At 31.4% G+C, this 25247-nt stretch overlaps 1 protein-coding gene and 1 pseudogene across 1 annotated transcript in view; one reads left to right on the top strand and one right to left on the bottom strand.

The window, feature by feature from the left end:
• Window positions 1-25247, top strand: part of MGAT4C (MGAT4 family member C) — a 625909-nt gene that overhangs the window by 56488 nt on the left and 544174 nt on the right. The gene's annotated exons all lie outside the window — the stretch shown is intronic.
• Window positions 9149-9267, bottom strand: LOC112472385 (annotated as a pseudogene).

Genomic DNA, 25247 nt, shown 5'->3' with positions numbered 1-25247 from the left:
ATATACACACACATGTACATGTGTATACTATACAAGCCTTTAATCAGATATATGCTTTTAGATAGTGTCTTCCATTCTGTGACTTTTCATTCTCTTACCTGTCTTTGGTAAGGTAGTAACTTTAACATTGGGGAAGTCTAGTTTATCAGTTTGTCCTTTGTGGATCGTGCTTATAGTATTATATCTAAGAAATCTTTGCCTAACTTAAGTTCTTGCACATTTTCTCCTATTTTTATTTCTAGAAGTTTTATTGTTTTAGGTTTTACATTTAGGTATGTGATACATTTTGAGTCAATTTTTATATATTATGGGAAGTATAAAATGAATTTTATATTTTCATATAGATAGGCAAATTTTCCAGCAATGTTTGTTGAAAAGGCTATTAGTTTCCAATAAACTGCCTTTATACATTTATCAAAAATCAATTGTCCAGCTATGTGTGTGTCTTCTAGACTCTCTATTCTGTTCTCTTTTTCTATTGACCTGTTTTAACTATTTAACTATCTTGACTACTGAAAAAAAAATTAAAAAGAGCTAAATAAATGGAGATATATACTGTGTTAATGGTATTGAATATCAAGATATTCACATGAACTCAACCTATAAATTCATGCAATTCAAATTGAAACCCTAGCAAGGATATTTGTAGAAACTGACAAACTAATTCTAGGACTAATATGAAAATCCAAAATACCTAGAATAGCCAAAGCAAATTTGAAAAAGAGAAAAGTTGGAGGAGTCTATCTGATTTCAAGAATGTGGGCTAGATTCAGGATTTCTTTAATTCTGCAATATAAACTTCTTATAGCAACTAAATTTACACACTTTTCTGTATGAAACGTCTACAGACTTATGTGGTAATCATTACACTTTAATTATCTCATTCTTTTTTTATTTTTTCATTATATTTAGTAAACACAAAGTTTTTTCTTCATGTGCATTATATTACATGAAAATAATGCAAATTATATTTATGCTAAAAATATTTAACACATTATTAAGTACATGGTTTCTCTCAGTTAAGTTCTGAGGCAAGCTTGATCCTGAAAAGAAAATGTTTGACATTTCATAAGCCTAATTTTGTAATATATTCTTCTACTTTCTCTTTATAATTGCGTTCTCCTACTTTCGGCAGTCTACATTTAAACAGCTAGTAAGGAAGATAGGCTTTTGGTTTTATTTTTTTCTTTCATTATGCTTTAATTTGTCCATTGATATGACATGATTTACCTCAAATCATCAGTAAGTTAGGCAATATGTCTTGAATTTTGAAAGACATCAAAATCTGTAATCTGGATTGCTATAAAGAAATTCAGAGGAAATAGTAGTTACCCTAAAGCTATTAATTAGACTGACAGGAAAAAAAAAACCAAAAAACCCTCAGAAAATAAAAAGTCATTTTGGAACTGAAAACTGTTCTGCCTGGAGATGCTCAAAATTACTCTAGTTTAGAGTGGAGGTGAAGTTGGTGGAATGGGTAGGCAAAGCTAAATGTTCAATAGTTTCCAGCTATTCCTATTTCTCTTTGATTTTGTTCTAATTTTACATCTTCTTATAATATCGGATCTCTTCCACAAGAACCTCTGTACACTTAGCTGGTTAATATTCCTTAAAAGTATGAGAACCTTCTCATGAGATAATAGCCACAACAAATTAAGGAAAAGGTAGATTACATGAATATTACTATCACCATGTGGCTTACAGATTTTGTGGTTTAGGGGATTGATTTATTGTGTTGTAACTGGAATATTATAACCAAGTTCTCATAGTAGTCCTCCAATTTTCAAACCTTTTTAACTGAGATCTTAGTTTCTTGAGAAATATGTCCCTATTTTATGACTCTGCTTCTGCTCTCGTATAAGGATTGACTGCACTTGTATAGAGTTATTAGACCCCTACGTAAACCAAAGTATTCTTATCTTTCAGTAGACATGTCTTAAAGATGCCACTTCCCATTTGTCAATTTTTGACAATATACACTCCATCTCAAATTACTTACAGGAGAACCAGGGAGATAAAATCAACAATCCAACAAATTTGGTGATTCCTATGCTCAAACTGTATGCTCGGTACTTTATAAGGTTCAAGATGACCAAAGTTGTTCCTGTAATCAAATTGAATAGAACTTAATCATTACCATTTAACCCAGGTAAATTTATATTCTCAGTGTCTCTTCATATTTATGATATAATGGGACTGACTTCATTTTGAATCTCTGCTCCAACTAAATGGAACTCTAATTACTGAAGTAAATCTCAAACAAGTAGACACCTTTGATTTCATGTAGAAAAGGCCATGAGATTTGAGTTTCACACCATGTAATCTCTGAAAGTGACATAATATTCTTTGCCATGTGACAGTTTCCCCAGCCTACTTAACCAAGGTTTTTAATATAGAAGTCTTGCTTGTTTTGCATTATTTTGTTGATTAAAAAATATTTAAGGCTACTACTTCTTTTTAAAATCAGGAAGTATTTTTAAAATCTGAAACATTATCCTATTTTTATTTGTTCTTTTTATCAATTTTATGATCCTTTTAGGATAACAATTTACCTTTAAAAAGGAAAAAAAAAATCACATCAGAGGAAGAACTAATACTTTAAATCAATGACAGCTACTATTCCTTTATAAAATAAATAAAGATATAGATTGCACATTAGAAACCTTACCAAAGTGAATGCTTCTATGTAGTTTATGAAAGTAATACAATAAAAAATAAAATTAATGCGATAAAAGACTGATAATTTGTTAAAGTACCCAAGAGATTATACCTTGTCTTAGGTTATTTCTGTATAACATTAAATACTGAATAAAATATAACACAACTATATTATTTAGAGGAGAGAATATCTAAATATTGAGAAAAGCTGCCAATTTAAAGACATCTGATTGCTCTTGATGTTACCTTAAATATGTTTGTTTGTATCTACTTTTGCTGATCATCTGAATTGAGAGAATTAAGACAGATTTATGATGTGCAAGCCAGATTGGATGAGTATCAGAATGAGTAGGTAGAAAGAAAAGAAAGCAAAAATTGTCAACTACTTTCAAAAGAACTTGAATGTAATCAAAGAAGAAAAGGTTGAAGGAAAACATATTTTCTTCAACTTAAAATTTATAACTAAACACTCAACAATTTTAATTATTAATAAACTAATGAGAACAACTGATAGCTTTCTTTAGCTAAATTTTCTACTGATATCCTCAGAAGTTTTAATTTCCTCCAATTCTTGATTATTTTGTAAGATATGGTTTTGTAAATGTTAAGAAAAAAATATTTGACCCTAGTAACACATTAAAGTTCCCATTTTATACTCCTTGAAGTCTATAGACACTCACTTGTTGATTATAATTCCCTTTGATATTCTCTGGTTTACGTGAAATTATACAATATATTTCTGACCCCTACTATTCCTTCTATTCTGACATTCAAAAATAGACATTTCCTTTAGTCCTAATCTCAAGACTCCTCTCTTTTCTATACATTACTCCTTGTTATGCTCATTCAGTCATAGCCTCATCAAGTATCTTCACTCGTATGATTCCCAAATGTTAAAGCCAATTATGTTTAAAGAGATTGGCATGTTAGGAAAATGAACTGAAATCCTCAGTGATTCAGCTCTTTCATTGAGGAATATAAACCTGGAAATAAAATGTAAAATTCCTGGCTCTTTGTCATCTTCCAGTTTCTATAGTGCTAAATTCTTGATATTACCCCGAGGCCATATAGCCCATGTCTAAGGCAATTCTACAATTAGAACTGTTTGTAACATTTCTAACTGCCTGTATTAATTGAAAGTGAGCTGATGACAATGTCCAGAAGAGTGTGCCTGGCAGTCATCAGGTTAGTATTACTGTTTAGCATATTAGTAGATCAAAAAGTTTAACCCTCTTATGAGCTACCAAATGCATAGTCAAAGGGATTTTGTATATATTTAGTTCCTCTTAAACAAATATCCGCTGTTAAATTGATAAATGCAATAGTGAGTAAAACAGGGATTGCGTCCTCTTTAATACACACGAGAATTGATGCTAATCAAATTAAGAATCTTGGCCTTAATTTTAATGGCTAACTTATGAGTTACAGAGCTTATTATTAAAGACTTGGGAATTCCCAATTGTGTGAGTAGCAGTTTTTCTAATGCATTCATCACAGTATTTTGTTGCCTCCCTTCCCCATGTGAGTGACCCCGGTATATGATCTTTCAAATTGAACATATCAGCCATTTATTACTAGCTCTATTTTAATTTCCTTTCCAGTTACCACTGGAAGTAAAAGACTGCTGGCAGTTTTTAATTTTACTTTAGACAGCAAAAGACATATCTGCATGATTAAAATGCCAGATATCTCTATAACTGTTATCAATTATATTAAAATTAAAAGAAAACTATAACAAAATTCACTCTGAGAGAGGAAAAAAAATGTATTGCCCCCAAACCTTTATTAACATTCAGCTATCCACAAGTTATTGCATTTTTCATAGTTTAGCCATATTTTGTCCAATTAAAAAAAAATTAGAGGACTTGGAAAAAATGTAGTGTAAGGAGAAATAATTGTGAAATTGGTAGCTGTGAACATCATGGGTAGCTACTTTGATATGAATTAACCTGCACACAAATAGACTGATTAAATAGTTAAATTGACTGTTTTTAAATATATGTCGAGTTAGACAGCTATTTAAATTCTCTAACAAGCTACATAGTCCAGAAAGTTTTTAAGCCATTTAAGAAAATGAACTTTATGGCTCAACAGAATTTCTACTAGCATTTAGAAAATTACAGTTTGAATTTAAAATGATTATAGCTGTAAGTATTTAAAGAGATTTTATATATATTATCTCACTTAATCCTTACTGAAATCCCCCAAGATAGTGAGCATCAGAAGATGCTGTGAATTTATTAGCAGTCTGACAATGATTACATCATGGTATTGGAGCACAGATTCAAAATCAGGTCCTCTAGTTTCAATGTTAGTGCCACTCATTAATTCACTTTTTAAGTACCTACTATATGCCGATACCTGGCAAGTACATCATAGGTTGAGAACAAAGGCCTCATTCTAAGTAGGTCAATATTTTTGTTTTTAAGTAGCTTTGAATGTAGCAGGTGAGACAAATAAGTAATTAGGCATGTGATATTTTAAAAATATCATATCCTGGGTAGGTATAAAATATCTTGGTAGGACCTAGGAAGGAGATATAATCTATATTTTGAAGGGGGCACAGAGAAAAATCTAAAATCAATTGCGTTGATCCTGCAATTAGTCAAATATAGAGGTGAAGGATTTTTCTAGAAGAGTGAGGAGCATGTAGACATATCTAAGGTAAAAGAGAACAAGTACTAAGCAAACGGTGAATAATTTGCTGTGATCGAAGTTTAGTATTTCAGCGAGAAACAGTCTAATCTGAAGTGGTTCTCCAGCCTTCCCATGGACATTTAAAAATTTCTGGAGATGTTTTCGTATGTCAGAAGGACTGAGGAGCAGCATTACCAATATCTAGTAGGTGTGGAAGATTTCGTTGCAGGGCCAGTCCAGTACCATGGATAATTTTCTAAAACAATAATTGTGGTCTCCTGAGAAACACAGATAACAATCGTTAACAATCTTGTTCTGGGCCAGTAAAGTGTTTTAGGCAAGGTGTGGGCATGATAAAGTTACTACTTTAAAAAGATTCATCTTGTTACCTTGTGGAATGTGAGTTAAAGTGTATGTAAATAGACATTAACAACAGCAGTGGATAATCCAGTTTAGAATAGTCAAGTTTAAGAGAGCAAGAGACATTTGGCTAACACTGAGAGAATGTCACTGCCTTGAATCTCTCACTAGAAAAGGTGGTTGTTAGCCTCCATTGAGCAGATTGAATAAGAGGGAGTGATTTGGGCTAGAGAACAAACCCCAACAATATTCCCTACAGGAGGCTAGCAAAAAAGGTCCTGCAGAGAATGGTTATACTCTCCTCTCCAGCCTGATAACTCTACAATGCTGTCTCATTAGAAAAAAAAAAAAAAAAAAAAAATCAAATATTTAAGTTTTTGAAGTTAGAGGCCTATTTCTGCAAATGGAAGATATTTTGATTGATTCATATGGAGATATTTAGTCATGGCATATATTAATTCTGATACATTATCAGATTCAATTTATATTTTAGTAGTTTCATGAAAAAGAAGATGCTTCCATGAAGCCAACTTTATTAACTTATTCATTCATCCATGGATGAAGGCATCCATTTACTCAACATTATTCGAAAAAATATGCATTGCAGGTATTGATTAACCTATAAATAGGAAAAAAAAATGCTGCTCAAATGTTGGTCTTATAGGCAAATATTCTGGAATTCACATATTTTTCCTACATATTTCCAAGGATAATTGTATCATTTTGTTGTTCACACTTCCTTTGAAACTGATCCACTCTTTAAGGACCCATGCCTACTATAGTGTGAAGTTTGGACTCCAAAATTAAAAGTAGAAATGGAAAGCATAAATAACATTCATAGAAGTATGTGAATATCTTTTGAAATTATACTTTGTTTTTATCAAATAACTCTTTCAAAATACTTTGATTACACAGAAATCAGAACTATTTTCATTCTCCAGATGCAAACTGCTTTATTTACAATGACAATTTTGAATCCGAGTATATATGCCTTTCTTTCTATAATTTAGTTATTCTAAACCTTCTGTGCCATTTTAAAAGATGGAATGTCTTCAGTAGGTGGTGAAGAGTCTCTTTAAAAACATTTTTATTTTACACAGGTGTCACACAGGTGGTACACCCTTTCCTCTCTGCCCCATAGGGTGTAGCTCTAACTACCCTCTAGGGAAGAGAAGGTTGGGTGAACAGCCTTACTGTTTCTCCAGCTCAGTAATTACCTGCAGATGCATTCTCTTCACTGCCCAAGAGTTGTTAAGAAAAGTACAGTCTGATGCAAACAGAATGGGCTTGTATCACAGTTCTATGAGTCACTTTAACCCGTTCCTCAACCCTTATGCACATGTGAAGCTAAGTGTCTTTTCTTTTTAATGAGGAATTCCAGTCACTGTGATGTAATTGTATATATACTGGTAGAGGGGCCTCAGATGTGGTCCCCTGACATAGTTACTTTGTTCTTAGTGACACAAGTGGAAGAAAGTTTTCACACATAGAGTCTCAGAGGGTTCCTATGAAAGCACACTGTCATCTATACTTACAGATTAATAACTCTGGTTTTGTTATGCTCAGAATATCCTGGGTTTCATAATAAAATTACTCAAAATCATCAAAAATAAATGATAAAATGTCTAAATCACTTATGACTTTTCTCCTTATTTTAAGAAATACTGAGAGCTGGTGGGTTATTCACCACCAGTTATTGCTTCAGTCCATTATACCATTCTATGGAGAGGCAGAATTCCATTTGGGTTTTAGATGAACAAAAATGTTCTTTTAATCTGGATGGGGTAAAGGAGAGAGATTTAGAAAGATTCTCTAGTCTCTGCCTTTAGACTGGATAAGTATGTCAGATAGACTCTTTTTATCTCTCCAATTTTATTTTTACCCTCTTCAACCTACCCTGGCACCAGAAAACCAACCCTTACTGATGTCATCAATGAACTTTTTTGCTCCTTGGGTTATTGTTGGATCTGGTTAATGAAAGCCATCATGGGAAAGAATACAGTAGGGACAGAGTGAAGTTGATGTTATTTAGTTCTATGGTCATCTCCCTGCCTTGTCATGAATTGCCCTTCTTTGAGTTTCTCTACCAAAGTCCACAATTTCTACTGAGCACTACTCTCTTATAGTTTTATCTACAGACCAGCTTCAGCACTCTCTATGTCTCAGAAGTTCTTCTTTTCCCTTCCTTTTCAGGCCAAGAGATGTTGATAACTCCCTCACTTCTTACGCTCAGGATGCTTAAACATGCCTTCTTGGCCTCCTTTGAATCTGCTTTCATATTTATTAACTGTCCAGGAATTAAATTATCCTAAATTACTACATTTGAGTGTGCTATTTTTTCTCATGATCCTTGCTGATACTGATGTTTATACTATTCAATACTTAACAACTATTTAACAGAGTAAATAATAAAAGAGGACTGCACTTAGATAGGAAAAGTAGAAGTGGATTCAATTTTAGGCCTGTCAAATTTCAGATGTCTGACTAGTATCCCAGAAGTTAAATGGCTGACTAGTATTCCTACAGGAAAGAAAGTGTAAAAACATATCTAGGATGGGTATTTGACTTGGAGGTTTAATGAACTTTATGAACTTGAAAAATTCTGGACTTCATTAAACAATCCATAAAATTTTTAAAATGTATTGGTTATTGTTTCCATTCCTGTGAGCCTTATTTTATTCTATAGAATGAATTAGAAAAGCAAAAACTTAAGGGACCAAGAAATCTATCATAGCCAGAAAATTTATGTGAAAGCTGAAATTGAAATGTTTTATTTTGTGCCAATATTTTCCAACCATTTACATCAAATGTAAAATAATCTTTTCAAATGAAAGGTCATCTTCCCCTGAGACATATTAACTCTTCAAATAAAACTGTGTACATGTAACAAATTATTAAATCACTAAAATATGTGTTACAATTTTAGGCAATAGATAATTGAATATGTGTTTTCTTTGTATATAACACATCTCTAATATTAAAATTAAAAAATAATTATACAGTATGGCTATTTTTCTCTTTGTGAAGAAATACTTGTATTAACTGTATAGTACTCACGGTTTCTGAACGGAAGTCAAAAGTAATCTGAGAATGACAACTGAATTTCATATATATGTATATATTTGTATTTATATTTATATAGTTTATATGTAAATGTACATTTATTACATTTATTTATTTATTTTTATTTCTTGGTATGATTGAGTTTTTATTTCTTGGTATGATTGAGTTCTATACCTTTCAGTCTTTGAGATATTCTTTAAATATCATTAGTGTTTTACAGTTATGATTTTGAGAATAATTCATCACCTGTGAATGCTAGTGAGTTAAGGTGGAAGACTTAAGATATGTTGCTGTATTTATTATCAATAACCTTCTAAAGTGGTTTCTATCTTTCTATATTTTTATTTTTATTTTTTTTTTAGGCGAGACAACCCTTGGTTGACCTCACAGATTGCAAGGACTTTGTCAGCTTACAATCTCTTATTTTTTAAGCCTATAGTACCTAGTCTTCCTAGGTGGTCTCCCATCCAAGTACTAATCAGGCCTGAGCCTGCTTAACTTCTGAGATCAGATGAGATTGGGCTTGTTCAGGGTAGTATGGCTGTAGACTATAATTTTTTATAGTTGTACTAAAGACTGAATACATATTCATTTTCTCTGCCAGAAGTATTAATTTTCTGATAGGATAAGGCTGCATAACAATCGACCCCCTCACCCTTCAATCTCTATAGCTTAAAACAACAATTATTTTATTTACAGCTCAGCAGTCTATAGGTCAGTTAATCTCAACTGGGGTACTCTGAGCTAAACTAGACCACCTGGTTTTGGTCTATGTGTTTTTACTATGTACTCTGGCTGAGGTAGCAGTGGCTAACTGTGATATAGTGTACTCTGGGAACAAGGTGGAAGCAGAAACACATAATATTGTGCTATAAAGTTGTCAACTCAGATATAGCACTCTATCACTTTTCTATAGGTTAAATCAAGTCACATGGCTATGTCTACCATTAATTATTTATTAAAGTATACTCTACAAATACTGAGCCTTGGCAGGCACTTGGAAGAGAGGAAGAATTTATTGGCAAATAAAACAATCTGCCAATAGGGCCTACAAAGAGACATGTATTCTCAGTTGATTTTAGTTAATTGACCAGTATTAAGCCTTTCTACAATTCAGAAAATTTGTAAAAGGGAGTGTACAGTGTGAAATAATACAGGAATCTTTAATAACTTTAAGTCTAGAAGAAAACACAAGTACACAACACAGATAATGAATTCAAGATAAGTACATAAAATGTCTGTGAACCATAGATTAATTGTTCTTTATTAATGACCGATGCTTAAATAAATGGATAAAACTTACAAAGAAGATAAATATTCAAAGATGTGAGGATCATTTTGTTTAAATGGAATATCAGAAAAAAATTGGCAACTGTTATACTGGTTTACTTTTAAATACATACTTAAAAAACTATGAAAGAAGCTAATTCTATTCATGATTGGTTCTCTATCATATTTAGTAATCTAAAAGGACATTCTATTGAAAAGTGGAACTCAGGCTTGGAAAAGCTTTTAAATAACATAAGAAACTCAGGCAGTTATATAGGAATAAAAGCAAGATGAAGCATTGTGCTCAAGCAAAACCATTCTTGTTTTAAATTTCTGAAATTTTCAGAGATACTTTCTATGCATGGGTTCAGGAACTGTCCCTGGGTGATTATTTTGTATTCTGAGTTAAAAGTAAGTTAAATTTTGCCTTTTGCCAATTATATAACACAATGTTTAAGCATTGTTTACTCTAGATATTTTAAATGGCACTAAATAAAGCACATTGGTTTGCCAGGTGTTAACGTTTCTAAGACATCGCTTAAGGCCAAGACAGAAGTTTGACAGTTATACCCTTGGGAAACTCATTGCAAGAGGTTTTTTTTTTTTAACCATTAAATATTTGTTTTCCTTAGTTATTATTATTTTTTTTGTAAAAAAGTCAGAAAATTATTGCATTTGATGTTATTTTTATCATAAAAAAGATTGTTTTAAAACTTAAAAGGACAAAAAAGTCATGCATTTTCATAAATTTTTTGTGATAATTTAGAAAAAACAAAAGTAAATTCAAAACAACTTTAAATATCATGTATACTAAGTGTTTTTTAGAAGCAATGATCTTTGCTCAAGTACGGTATGAATCCAAATAACAAATCCAAAGCATATGTTCCAAAATTGTTTGTTTCAAATTAATACAATTGAGAATAAAACAGATTGGTACTGCTTTTCAAAGGAAAGTTGCTCTTTTGAAGCAAATCAAAACTTTAAGGTTTTTGTGAAAACTTCTGAAAGCTGAGAAGCCCAATATAGAAATGTTAATGAAACACGCATTAACATTCTATTGGATAGGCAAAATACTCTACGAGTTACACTGTGCAGATATACTTCATGCACATAAACTAGAAACTTGGGCAGGAGGTATTAAAATTTCAAAATTTACAGTTTTGTTTTTTGTTTTCATTTAATACTATTCTAATAAGTGCATCATCTATTTTCTTCTCGGTTAATAAAAGCTTATATTTAGTCTTTCAATTTATTTTTTTCAGAATTATAAAGTCATTTTTATGGAATCCCTTCTTTGATTAGATTTTAAATTTTTCTACTGGAAGCTTGTACACTTTTGTACTCTTTTATCTATCTCTCCCCATTTTCCCTCGTTGCAGCTCCTGGCAACCACCATTCTACTCTCTGTTCCTATAAATTGAACTTTTTTTTTTTTTTTTTGATTCCACATATAAGTAATACCATACAATTTTTTTCTTTCTCTGGTTTATTTCACTTAGTATAATGCCCTCCAGGTTTATCCATGTTGTCAGAAGTAGCAGGATTTCCTTCATTATTGAAGCTAAGTAATATTTTATTGTATATAAATACGATATTTTCTTTATCCTTTCATCCATCAACTAAAACTTAGGTTGTTTCCACATATGGCTGTCGTAAATAATGCTACAGTGCACATGCGAATGCACATATCTTTTCAAGATAGTGATTTTTTAAATGTATACCCAGAAGTGGAATTGCTGAATCATAGGGCATGACATAGTTTCTATAGTTAATTGTACTATATTGTATACTTGAAATTTGGTAAGAGAATATATCTTAAGTGTTCTCATCCCCCCCACCCAAAAAAAGAGTACTGCGTGAGATGATGGATGTGTTAATCTGTTTTTGAGAATGATTTCATAATATTAGTATATCAAATTATCACATTGTACATTTTAAGTATATTACAATTTTACCTGTCAGTTATACCTCAGTAAAGCTGAAAATAAATTAAAAGAAATAGAAAATAACTTCTGGATAAAATCTACAATAGAAATCAAAAAGCATTATATGTATATAATGAATCCTACCTTCATAATCATGATTATTTCATAGCTTTTGAGTACCACAAAAGTAGTATTTTTTTCTCAAAGGAAAAAACTAAGAATAAAAAATTCCATGTTTCTATAATAATGAGAAATAAAATTAAATCTATTGTCCTTATAAAAGAACATAGTTTTCAACATTGTATGGAAAGATTTGAAAAGGACTGAAATAATAAAGGGATCTTACTAAAATTAAAATAAAAATTTTGCTTCAAATACCTTTGTAATTTCAAAAATAATTATTGCGAATCAGCAATTTTAGATTTAGGATAAAAATGGTGCTTCTTGGTTTTCTTAGAGAAGTCTTTGACCTCTGAATAGTTCATAAGGAATACTATGTTATAGATTTTCAATTTAAGGAAATATATATGTATATGTTACTACTATACCTAAGAATAAAATTTATGCAATTTGAATGTTATTAAAAGCATAAATGTTTAAAAACTTTTTCATCTGAAAATATAATTTTTAATTTAAATTTGAATAAAAAATATGTATTTTAATTTGGAAGTTTACTCTTTAACCAAGGATAAGTATATACTTGTATTTATACTATCATATTTTGAAAAAGAGTACAACAATTTGTAAATGTTTTCTTTGTACTTAAATTTATACCATTTATATGTTACTTGATTTCTAGGAAATTTTTTTATCTGAATAATAATATAGGCTTTATTTTCTTTCTATGCAGGGAACATAGTTAAATTTAAAATCATTTTTATCAACCTTAATGAGAGTAATAAGACAAATAATAAATGAAAGACAGATAACAATAAATGAAAGTGACTATCTTGATGACAGTAATAACTGACATTTATTAAATGTTTACTAGTCACCAGATATTGCCCCTGATACTTTATACATAACATGCTTTTTATAGGAGTTTGATTAAACTGAATTTTAAAATGGAACTGATTATAAAATGGAACAAGTGATATTATTCATTTATTCATTCAACAAATATTTATTGAGTATCCAGAATGTGTATAGGCTATCCATTAGTCAACAAAACAGGCAAAAATATCTGCCTGCATGAAGACATTTATTCTAGTGAAGGAATAGAATATAAACAAGACATATGTAAAATATGCCTTATATTAAATAATGGTAAGTGCTGAAGAAAAAAAAAGGCAATGTAAGGGGACAATAAGTGTAGGAGATGGAAAAAAGTTCTAGTTAGAGTAGGCTGGAATGTTTCACTGAAAATGTAATTTTTAAAAATAAAGATCTAAAGGAAATGCAGAAGTGTGTAGGAAGAGCCCCTCAGGTAAAGGGAACAATAAGGACAAAGACATTAAGGTAGGTGTGTAGTTGGCAGGTTTAAAAATTATGGAGGAAAAATAGGAGATGACAAAAGAGGAGGGTAAGGTTTTTCATTCTGGCTTATTTAAAATAGACTGAAAAGTGCAAGGAGAAAGGAAGAAGCTAGAAAACAGATAACGCTTTTTCTAAAATCTAAGCAAGAGATGATAGCTTGGACTAAGGCAAAAGCAAGAATTGATGAAGTATATTTTGAAAGAAATGTAGATAGGATTGAAAATGATTGGTGAGTGCTGTGAGAGAAAAAAAGACTAAAGGAAGATTCATTATTTTTGTAAGTAGGCAACTGGAAGTCATTATGTTGGTGAAGACATAGAAGGAGCAGATTTAAGGGAGGATGTAAGAGCTTAGTTTTTGACACATTAGATTTGATATGCCTAGATTATTCAGTAGGATAAATAAATCTGAAGTTTAGAAAGAGTTATAAGCTGGAGATAGAATATTGAAAGTTATCAAAATTAACATTGAATTTAAGTCTTTAAAACTGGTAGAAATCACCTAAAGGAATCGATATAGATATATGGTTCAAAAACTAAATTTTAGGGCTGCTTACTATTTAAGTTTTTGTCAGATGATTGACAAAACAAAACAAAACAACTGTAAACATGTATAATAGCCAGCAAAGAAGAAAGAAAACAGGACTCTGTGTTACGTTATTAGGAAAGAGGCCAAGCAAAGAAAACAATGTAAGTTGGAGAGAGTGATCAATGATGCCAATTGCTTCTGTTAGGTCAAAAAAGGCAAGGACTGAGAATTCGTCATTAGACTTAGTAATATGGAGATGAATAGTGACAACAAACTCATCAGTTTCAGTGGAGTTCTGGTGATAAAAAATTTGGTGATAGTATGATTGAGAGAAAAAAGGGAGAAAAATATTCAAAGAATCAAGCATAGATGGCTATTTTAAGGAATTTTACTTTATTCTCAGAAGAAAAATCAAGTGAAAGCTGGAAAAGGAAGTGGGGTCAAGATATTTTATTTTTATGAGGTGAGCAATATAACTGATATTTTGGATATGATCCAATTTATGAGGAATATTTGATAATTAAAGAGAGAGAAGAAAAAATCACTAGAGCAACATCCTCGGGAAAGAAAAAGGGATGGGATCCAGTGAACAATGGAAGGATTATTTACTTGGAATGCAGTCTGATAATAGAAGTTTGAATGTTCAAACACAAATGCCTGAAAATAGATGCAAAAGGGCAGGTGGTGAATAGACTTTTTCTCTTTGCTGCTTTTTTATTTAGTGAAATAGGAAGAACAGTCACAAGCTGAGAGTGAGAGAAGTTTGAGGCAAAGGACATAGTATAAAATAGTCCTATATTACAGGAAAAAAATAAATGAATTAGGAAAATATAGTATGAGTTAGTTCTCATGAATATAAAGGTATGCCAATCTAGATGGTTTGGGGTTTCCTTCAGGCTGGTACGGTGGTAGAAGTGCAGGTATGCCATAGATGGAGAGTTGTATTTAACCATGGCTATGGTTTGGCTAAGAGAGTAAACAAATATTATAGAAAGCAAAGGAGTTGATGTTGCATTTAATGAGTGATTTTATAATGATTAGTAATGATATTTAAGCTTAATAATAAAAGGATGGGCGTTGGTCGAGGGGAGAGAGATAAGGAAATATATGAAGATCTCAATGGTCTCGAACCATTATTGGAGTTAAATTCTTAGAGGGACTGAGTTAGAAAGACAGAAAATTGCAATCAGACATGTTTGAAATTGAGATTCAGGGACAGTAGTGGCAATTAGTAACAATAAAGTCATGGGAGTGATCATAGAATTGAGTTTTAGACTTAGAGTGGAGACGAAGATGATTGGAAAGAATGGAGAAGCTAGATATTGGACTTTGAATTTACTACTACAAAATAGTGTTGGAAATAGTTCTAGTGAGCTAGGAGCTAACAATATCAAAGATTAAAGAGAAGTAACATGGGGGATCTTAGGAAGGAGATATAATTGTCTGGAATAGAATGATGAATACAGAAAATACTTTGAGGCCCAGACTTATCAAGTCTGCAGAAGAAGCAGTATTGTCAAGAAGAATCAGGTTCAAGCTTGAGAAGACAGTGGGAGAGACATTCAGAGGAGATATTGAAGATATAGTTAGTTTTGCTAACTGAACTTGAGAGAAAAAGAAAATATGGATGGTGGATTAATAAACATTTAGGTTCAGAAGAGATCTTGGAGTAGAAAGAGACTTCACAGATAATATAGCCTAATTGTTTATATCTTGAAGACTCTTCATAATATGACTAATACTTATCCAGCCTCTATTCGAATAATTCCTGTGACTGGCTCCTTACAAGGCAGCCATTGAAAAAATGAGACATTTTTCTATATTCCAAAGTAGTTCCATTTGCCCGTAAATCAAATAAAATTTGTATAGCACAGATTCCTTTATAATTAAGATTCTCCCTTGCTTCCTGTTGCTTGCTCCCAGATAACCTCCACTCTCTCTTTTGATCATTAGATTCAAATTCTTCGGTCCACCTGCTCCTTTCCCACTTCCCTTTCTGAGACTGGTTATTTACAAACCCTCTACTTACTTGTTTTGAGTCATGGGTAATTTCAGCAACTGACCACCCTAAGAGCTACCATCATTACTAGCAACTTCAGTGAGGAGGTATCCAATTCCTTGGTCCCCATTGTCTCACTGCTGATCATCTGCCTTCTACATTCACATTCTTTCTTCACACCCAGTTTCTAGTTCTATTTGTATCATGTTTACTCTTACTCTTGAAAAAATATTCTTGACTCCCTCATTTTAATCTCATGCACATCTGCTATCACTGCAATTCTAGACAAACCCCTCTCTGTGCTAGTACCCTAACATCTAAGCATCAAACAGTAGTTTGGGAGACACTAGAGTTCATTTTCACCAAACTCAGGTGGGCTTTCCAAAATGCATTCAAGAAATAATGTTTCTCCAGAAAGTTTGCTCTGCCTATTTCCACAATTAAATCACATCTTCTCCAGTCTACTTAAATATTTTACTACTTCTTTTCTCTACTGATCCAGTGTATAGCTTCAATTTTTACTAGATAGAATACATCAGGCATAAATACTTTTTGCTACCATATCTAAAAACTGACTTGTTGCCTCCACTTCCCATTGCAATGAAAAAAAGTACAACTCCAACCCAAGTCCAATTCCTTCATATCTGCTCCTTTGCTCCCATGTGCTATTGTCTATTGCACCTTCATCATCTTGAGTTTCCACCACATACTTCCTCTGATCAAATATGATCTAGTACCTATACTCTTAAAAAAATAACAAGCCTTGCTTTAACCATGTATATCCCCTTAGCTGTTATTTTTTGTCTTATGTTTACTATTTTCCTTCATAGCCAGTTTTCAAGACAGTGGGTTTTAGGGAGAGGAGTATTGTTTGTTTATTTATTTTGTTTTTTATTAGCATGCACTACTACTTCAACTTTCTCACCTTCCAGTTGATTTTCCACCATTGCCATTCTAGAGTTCTGTTTGCAGAGTCACCAATTACTAACTTTTTGCTAAATTCAACAGGTTCTCATCTCATCCTACTTCAGTCGTCAGCAGTATTTGACCAAAACTTTCTATCTATCCTCTTGATCTCTACAAGAGATTAAGAGTGTATGTTGTGGTTACACATTCTCAGGCTCTAAAATTCAAGTGATGCCAATATGTAATCATTATTATTATTATTTTCTCTCATAACCAGGATTAGCTTCTGATTTTCCATTCTACTTGGTAGTGCAAAAAAAAAAAAAAGAAAAAGTAATTGAATCAAATCTAAGTAAACCCAGTTGCTTCAAAGTATTCTCAGGCTTATGTTTTAATTCATTCAAATCAGAATTGCTCTTTCTCCTCCTTCATTCTTCCTGGCTTGGTTCAGTTTCTGAAAGTTTATGTAATACAATATCAGAAAGTGAGGTATCTGGGCTTCAGCCTTTCTTTGTCCTGCACTGACATCTGTTGCAATGCACAATCATGTCCCATATCCCTACCACACTGGCATCTGTTCAGGTTTCTGTATTCCCACCTGGTTTCCTGACATACATCCTACACTGCTCTTTGTTATAATTTCCTCTCATTATGACCACAGATCCCTTCTACATCTGCCTGCTTTTTCTCTCTCAGTCAACTGTCTTGTTATCAGAGGCAAAAGGAAATCTTGTTGCTTTCTCTTATTACCTAAGGATCGCAGGATATTTGCTGTGGCTGCATGTATCTTCTCCCTCTCTAGCAGCAATAAAGATATCTCACCCCATTTGCTACCATTTCATTGGGTTACTAGATAATTCTAAAGGAATAATTATTCACATCATTTCAAAAAAGATTAAGGGCAAATTCATCCTTTTTTCTTGGATCCCCAAATTGTTCTATAGTCCCTATTAGTATCCCTTTTAATTTCCCTTATTTTAACTGTAGAAAGGCAATGCATAGAACCTTTTCTGAGATCCCAGAATGATTCCCTCCAATATATTGTTCCACCTTTCTCTGTACCAATGGGAGTAATCATTCTTTTTCTTCTAATAAAGAGAGGGTGATTTAATTTTTTTATTCTTCCAATTTTTTACCTATTATATCAGTAACATAACTTTCATTAAAATAAAAACCACAGACTTAGCACCTCTGCCTTTAAGTCTCTATTTTCACTTCATCCAGCTGTCTGGGCTGGGAAAAAAGGACCACCTGTTAAAGGTGAAGATATTTGATATCTTCCCATTACAATAAGTATTAGAGGGAGAGGCATACATTTTTGCAGTATGGCAGAATGGATAATCTGCCCATCTCTTTGGCTGGGGGAAAAATAATAAATATTGAATAAATTAGCATTTATTGTATTGATGAGCTAAATAAAAAGTAACGAATACTTTGAGGCAAAACTTAATGAAAGGAGAAAATGAAAAGTGATAAGCAGAATGCTGATACTAGCTTCTCCTTTGAGAGCATTTGCAAATTCTAGTGAACTTGATTTTTAGTTTTCATAGATTTGCAAAGGATAGAGAACAGGGAGATAATTTCAGTAGTTGCTTAAGTTAGAAAGCCTGAAAGAATATAATTTCATCATAAAACTGGGTCCACCAAATTGGTTAGCTCTTCTATGTAAGTGTAAAATAAATGTAAATATACATTCACTGAAGGTTTTACAAGAAGATATTTCTATCTGGAATTCTTGTGCTGAATGATGGGGAAAAATTATCCTTCTAGCTAAAAACAACCCTTATTTTGGATTATAGCCTGAATTTATTCTGCTTACGTGATGTAAAAATGTCAATGTAATACATCCATTTAAAGTGGTGCTAGGTTGGTTTAGTCCCCAGTCGCCTGGCAGAAAAAATTGCACATTTTTTCTAGAAGAATCTCTCTTTAGTCTAAGCCACAAAAAATTCCCACAAGTAAAATTTTAAGAAATATAAGTTTATAATAAAAATTATAAAACACCCAAAGAAATAAGGCACTACAAGCTAGAGTATCCAGAAGTAAGAGACAGAATAACAAAACTGAATATATAAAATAAATATACTTTATAAGTTGCATAAATAAAGTACTGAGAAAAAGAAACAGCAATAGAATATTAAAGAGACTTGACAAAAGACTCAAAAGAATGATTTGATATTGAAACTATTGTTTTATGTCAGGGTCCTTGGAAACAGACTCTGAGATATATATTTGCATGCAGGAAGTTTATTTGAATGTGTTCTTATGAAAATAGAACAGAACAAAACAAAACAAAAACAAATAAACAAGCACCTGTAGGGGCAGTCAGAAAAGCCTGATTGGGTAGGAGGCAAGGGAGATGCAGTTGCAACAAGAGCCTCAGCTGATTTTATTATAAACTCTGGACCTAATCACTTCTAAAATTACAACACAAAAACAGACATATTTTTGGTATATCTGTCTATTATACAAACATCAACCATCCCACTAATTGAATATAATAGTTATAAGGGGAAAATGAGATCACAGGCATAAAAATTCTTTAAGAACTCTAAAAGTTCTATGTAAATGAATTATTATGACTATCCAGGAATCAAAAGCACTGCTACTAGTGACAAATAGTCTCAGTTCACTTCTGATTGACAGTAGCTAGAGGACCAAAAGCAAATTTTTAAGGCTCTCATGCCTCATTTTTCTCATATCTAGAGTAAACTTAGTAAAAACTACTTCATAAGATTGTTGTGGAGGATTAAATAAAATTATCACATATGAAGAATAAGCATAGCACCTATTATAAAACAATAGTTTATTAAATATTATCTAATATAAAAGTACTTTTACAAAGGGAAAGGAGGATCATTATCACAATCTCTAATTTAGCATCTGCCTCACTTTTCCTATATTTACTTTGATATGCGCTTTAACCAACTGTCCATAGACATTTTATAACTACAACACATCCAGAGCCTAATTCCTACTTCCAAAATAAAATACTATTTTACTGATGTTTACCTTTACTGGAATATATGTATTCTGTATCGGCAGGAGGTCCTTGACTCTCTAACTCTTTATATACAGTCATAAGAGAATAAAATTGCCCATCTTACCTTTTTATGGGAATATATCACATATTTGCATGATTACATTATATCTTGAGCTAAGCATTTTCAGATATTTTAGGATGATCCCTTCATCTTAATACTATATTAACAAGTATAAATTATAGCATTTAGATTTTTGTTAGTGGAAGCCTTCACTGTAAATCAAACAACATTGACAAATAAGTTTTTATCTCTGCCCTGAAATGACTATATATGATTTTTTTGTTTTATTTTTTTTACCTTTCAAACAAGTGGAGTGCAATTGTTTTATTGTTTCCTTTATCTTGACTCTTTGAAAAAAGCAAAATAACTGCTAATTTTTATTGTTTAAAATTTCAATCTATCTAACAGCAGTTGGAATTAATCTCATATAGAATCTGATCCATTAGTTTATTTGTTTACAGCAATAAACAAGTATTTCATTCTAGTCTTTCTGTTTGACCAGATTTATCCTGTTCTTTAAAAAAATCTGGAGCAATTTGGCTCCCACAATAAGCTGTCAAGATGAAAAATCCACACTGTAATGTCAATTTATAATGCTTGTGGTTCAAAAGATATTTACAGCACATGTGATTTATTTTTCAATCACCTAAGATTTTACGAAACAACTATACCATGATTAATCTTTAAAAAAAATTGAGAGGTCATTTATTTTTACAAATTTTGGTTAAATATCAAAAATGTGTCATGTCTAAAAATACTATTAGAAACAACATTAGCACAACAGCTATTGAAGTTTGTATAGAGAGACTATTTTAAATTTCAAAAAATACCAAAAGGCAACGCTTGAAGAGATACTAATACAGATACTCTACTGCCATTTTGGGGAATGATTTCATGAATGTTAGAGAGATAAAAGTGATGTATAATATCTTTTCAGGGCTTTTATTATGAGATTAAGCTTTTATTTTTCAAATTCATGTTACCCTTGAATCCTTCTAACAATAACTTTCATATAGATTTTGGTTATCTCAGTAATAAACTTGACAAAAATAAATTAGTTGAAATGAAATTTCAACGATGTTGGAATAGCTTCTATGTTTTAAATGCCATGACTCTCAATTTTGGCAAAAAACTTCTTGTAGCATCATTGTGGAAAATCTACTTTAGAATTAATCTCTTAAAACTCACTTTTCAGCTGTACTCTCTTCAGAACCAAACCTATTAGAATTGCCTTCTGCTGAGTAGTCCCTGGATTCCTTATTTACACAATTTTATTTTCTTAATGATAATATCTATCATTGCAAATTGCACCTGATGGAAATTCTTCTGGTTATTCCTCTTTGTTTTCCTGCAAAACCAATTTGGTCTTATTTAACTATAAAAACGAAATATTTGATAGTTCTTGTTATGTGCTGAATTGAAAGTTATCTAATATACAGTATTAAGACAAACAAGTGAGTTAGAAAATACTGTTTTTATAATATAGCCATGTGTATAAATATATTTGTACATTAGAAAATATTAAAACACATTGTTATGTACACAGAAAAAAATCTGGCATAATCTGAAGCAAACTCAATATTATTCATTTCTTGAGTGAAATTATAGTGAACATTCATTCCTTATATCTTTATATGTTATAATTGGCAAGAGAGGGGTTTTTTTTTCCTGTTTGGTTTGGTTTTTGTAATAAAACATAAGGAAAAGAACAGAATTATGTAGATCCAACTATTAACAATGACTAACTCCAGGATATAGAATTATAGGCAATCTTAATTTTCTCACTTGACTATATTTAAAATATGTGTCAGTGAATAAGAATTACAAATTTAGGCAATGCACAATTGAATTATATTAATGGACTGAAATTCAAAAACTTTCTCATTTATGACACTCAAAAAATATCCTCATAGACTTTTTTTGGAAATGTGATTTTATAAATATATTTAACTTGTAATTCAATAAAATTTATTTATCAAAAACTATCTTGATTGTGTGAGCATCATTAATTCACCAAACCAAATGTAATACGTCACAACGAAGTTATTTGCTTGACTTGCTCAAAAACCTCTCCAGTAGATTACATGGGTATTGGCAATTAAGTGAGTTGGGTTTTGTTTTTGTTTTTGTTTTTACTTTATTTTTTGTTTCTTTTTTCTTCTGGCATTTGTATTGTTTTTGTTTATATAGGTAGAGGTTAACAGGTACTGACAGTGAATAACCGTATATTTCCTTTCATACATAACAGGGAAACTGCATTAGGAAGATATTTTAAATTAAATTTATTGGAGTGATGTCGGTTAATAAAATTACATAGTTTCAAGTGTACAATTCAATAATACATTATCTGTATATTGCATTGTGTGTTCAGCACCCAAAATCAAATCTCACATCACCATATATTTGACTACTTTTACCTTTTTCTTCCTCCCTTTTCTCCCCCCTTTTTCTCTGGTAACTACTAAACTATTATCTGTGTCTATGAGTTTTTGTTTGTCTTGTTCATTTGTTGCTTTTAGTTATATATCCCACATGTAAGTAAAATCATCTGGTTCTCAATTTTTACTGTCTGACTTATTTCTCTTCGTGTGATAATCTCAAGATCCATCCATGTTGTCACAAATGGCAGTATTTCATCTTTTCTTATGGCTGAGTAATATTCCATTGTATATATGTACCGCAGCTGCTGTATCCAGTCATCTATCAAAGGACACTTTGGCAGTTTCCATGACTTGGCCACTGTAAATAATGGTGCAATTTATATTGGGGTGAATATATCTTTATGAATAAACGTTTTCAAATTTTTGGAGTAGATACCCAGAAGAGGGATTGCTCATATGGTAATTCTATTCTTAACTTTTTTTGCAGAACCTCCATACTGTTTTCCATAGTGGCTGTACCAATTTGCAGTCCCACTAGCAGTGTGTGAGGGTTCCTTTTTCTGCATTCTCTCCAACATTCATTATTACTTGTCCTGTTGATGACTGCCATTCCAACAGGTGTGAGATAATATCTCAACATGATTTTGATTTGCATTTTCCTAATAGCTAGTGGAGTTGAGCATCTTTTCCTATTTCTGATGGCCATTTGTGCGCTTTCTTAAAAGAGGTGTCTGTTTATATCCTCTGTCCATTTTTAATTGGATTTTTTTTTCATTGTTGAGTTGTATGAGTTCTTTACATGTTTTGAATATTATCCCCTTATTGGAGGTGTTGTTTGTAAATATCTTCTCTCATTCACTTGGTTGCCTCTTTGTCTTGTTGATAGTTTCTTTTGCTGTGCAGAAGAAGCTTTATAGTTTTATATAGACCCATTTATTTATTTTTGCTTTTACTTCCCATGACTTTGAGGTCAAATTCATAAAATTCTCTCTAAATCTAAGGTCCATGAGTTTAGTAGCTATGTTTTCTTTTATGCAGTTTATTGTTTCAGATCTTATATTTAGGTCTTTGATCCATTTAGAGCTAATTTTGGTGTATGGTGACAGATAGCAGTCTAGTTTTATTCATTTGCATGTGGCTTTCCCCCTTCCCAGCATCATTTATTGAAGAGACTTTCTTTTCTCCATTGTATGATTTTGGTTCCATTGTTGAAAATTATTTGCTCATATATATGTAGGTTTATTTCTGGGCCCTCAGTACTGTTCCATTGGTCTGTGTGTCTGTTTTTCTGCCAATATCATGCTGTTTTGATTATTGTCACTTGTAGTATAATTCGAAGTCAGGAAGTGATACTTCCAGCCTTGTTCTTTATTCTCAGAATAGCTTTAGCTATTCTGAGTCTTTTGTGCTTCCACATAAATTTGATGATATTTTGTTTTATTTCTTTAAAAAAATAGATTAGTGTCTATTTAGAAGAAACATTAAAATAATAAAAAAGCAAAAAATAGTATTCCATAAGCCCTTGTCTTAGATTTTTTTTTCCTTATGTTTTAATGTACTAAATCACTCTTTCTTATGAACCACATGGATATTTAGGTTTCATTAATTTGTTTTAACATTCTTATATCATTAAGTATATATGTTTTATGCCTAATTATCCTCTCAATTTTTATTTTAGTATTATTGTCATTCTTTGACTTCTGGCTTTCCCATGCTCCTTCAGTCATCTCCAGCAATATTTAAAATCTTCGATAGCTAATGGTAATGTTAGAAGATATTTTCTGGCTCCAAGCCAAACATAATATCTTTAAGTAATGTTTGTATATACCAAGCTTGCCAACTACTTACCAGTGCATAACAGAAGATAAATGTACACTACTCTACTACCAACACTAAAAGAAGCCAAGCCATCTGACTGCTAGCGACCTAATTTTTACATAGCTGTTTATAATTCTCATCGTCATGTTATAGAAATATGATTTATTAATCCTTCTGGCATTTTTCGCCTTGACATTTTCTCAGCTGCTGTTACATTCTTCTTGAATGGGTTAGTGCTATACAAGTCAAGAAACAGTGAGTGAATTTAATATGTTGAGACTATTTTAGGCACTTAGTCTACTAACATGGAAAACTTGGCTTTGATATGAAGATAGTTTAAGGCTTCAAGGGAAGTGAAAATGAAAAAAAAATGAATTTAGAGATGTGATTGTAATGAATAAAAACTTTCAATATTTTAAACTCATAGTGGGTTAAAATATAACTCACATTACAGTTTTTCTAGGCAGTTCATAACATTTTACTCCAAATGGAAAATATACTTGTAAGATGGCTGCAGTCTCATGAATACTCAAATGATTTGATTTGGGAATATTTTTGTTATGATATTTAGAATTTTATACCTTTTTAACTATACTTTTACATTTTTAAATTAATTTAAAATAATTAACAATTAGAGAAAACTTCTAATTCAAGGTGGTGTTTGTCTCTCCATTTATGTATCTATTATATTTTATTTAATTACTATCAGATTTGATGTTACATATTATATGTATTAAACACAAACAATAAAATTAGAATAAAACTATTGTAAGAAAATATGTATATATACATGTATAAACACACTGTTTTAGTTTTTGTTGTTGTAATAAAACATGAAGAAAAGAAGAAAAACATGTAGATCTATATATTAACAATGACTAACCCAGGAGTTAGAATTATTATAGGCAGTATTTTTTCTTCTTATATATATATATATATATATACCTACTTCTTATATACTTATGTATGTATATCAATATATATATTTATATACTATATATAATTTATTACAGGGAAGCTCTAAACAAGATTGTGTTTCTACAATCTATAGCATAAAAAGAGATTTGAATTCTGTTGTTCTCTTTGTTGTAAAAGAAATGAAGTATTTTAGTTTAATGTGGACAGACATTTTTTATGACAGTGAATCTAGAAGCAATTCAGACATAAAATGCATTAGATAGTA

The sequence above is a fragment of the Pteropus alecto genome, unplaced genomic scaffold, assembly GCF_000325575.1.
Source record: "Pteropus alecto unplaced genomic scaffold, ASM32557v1 scaffold76, whole genome shotgun sequence".
NCBI classification, from domain to species: Eukaryota; Metazoa; Chordata; class Mammalia; order Chiroptera; family Pteropodidae; genus Pteropus; species Pteropus alecto.
The sequence above is the reverse complement of the archived record's forward strand: the minus strand, read 5'-3'. Positions and strand labels throughout refer to the sequence as shown.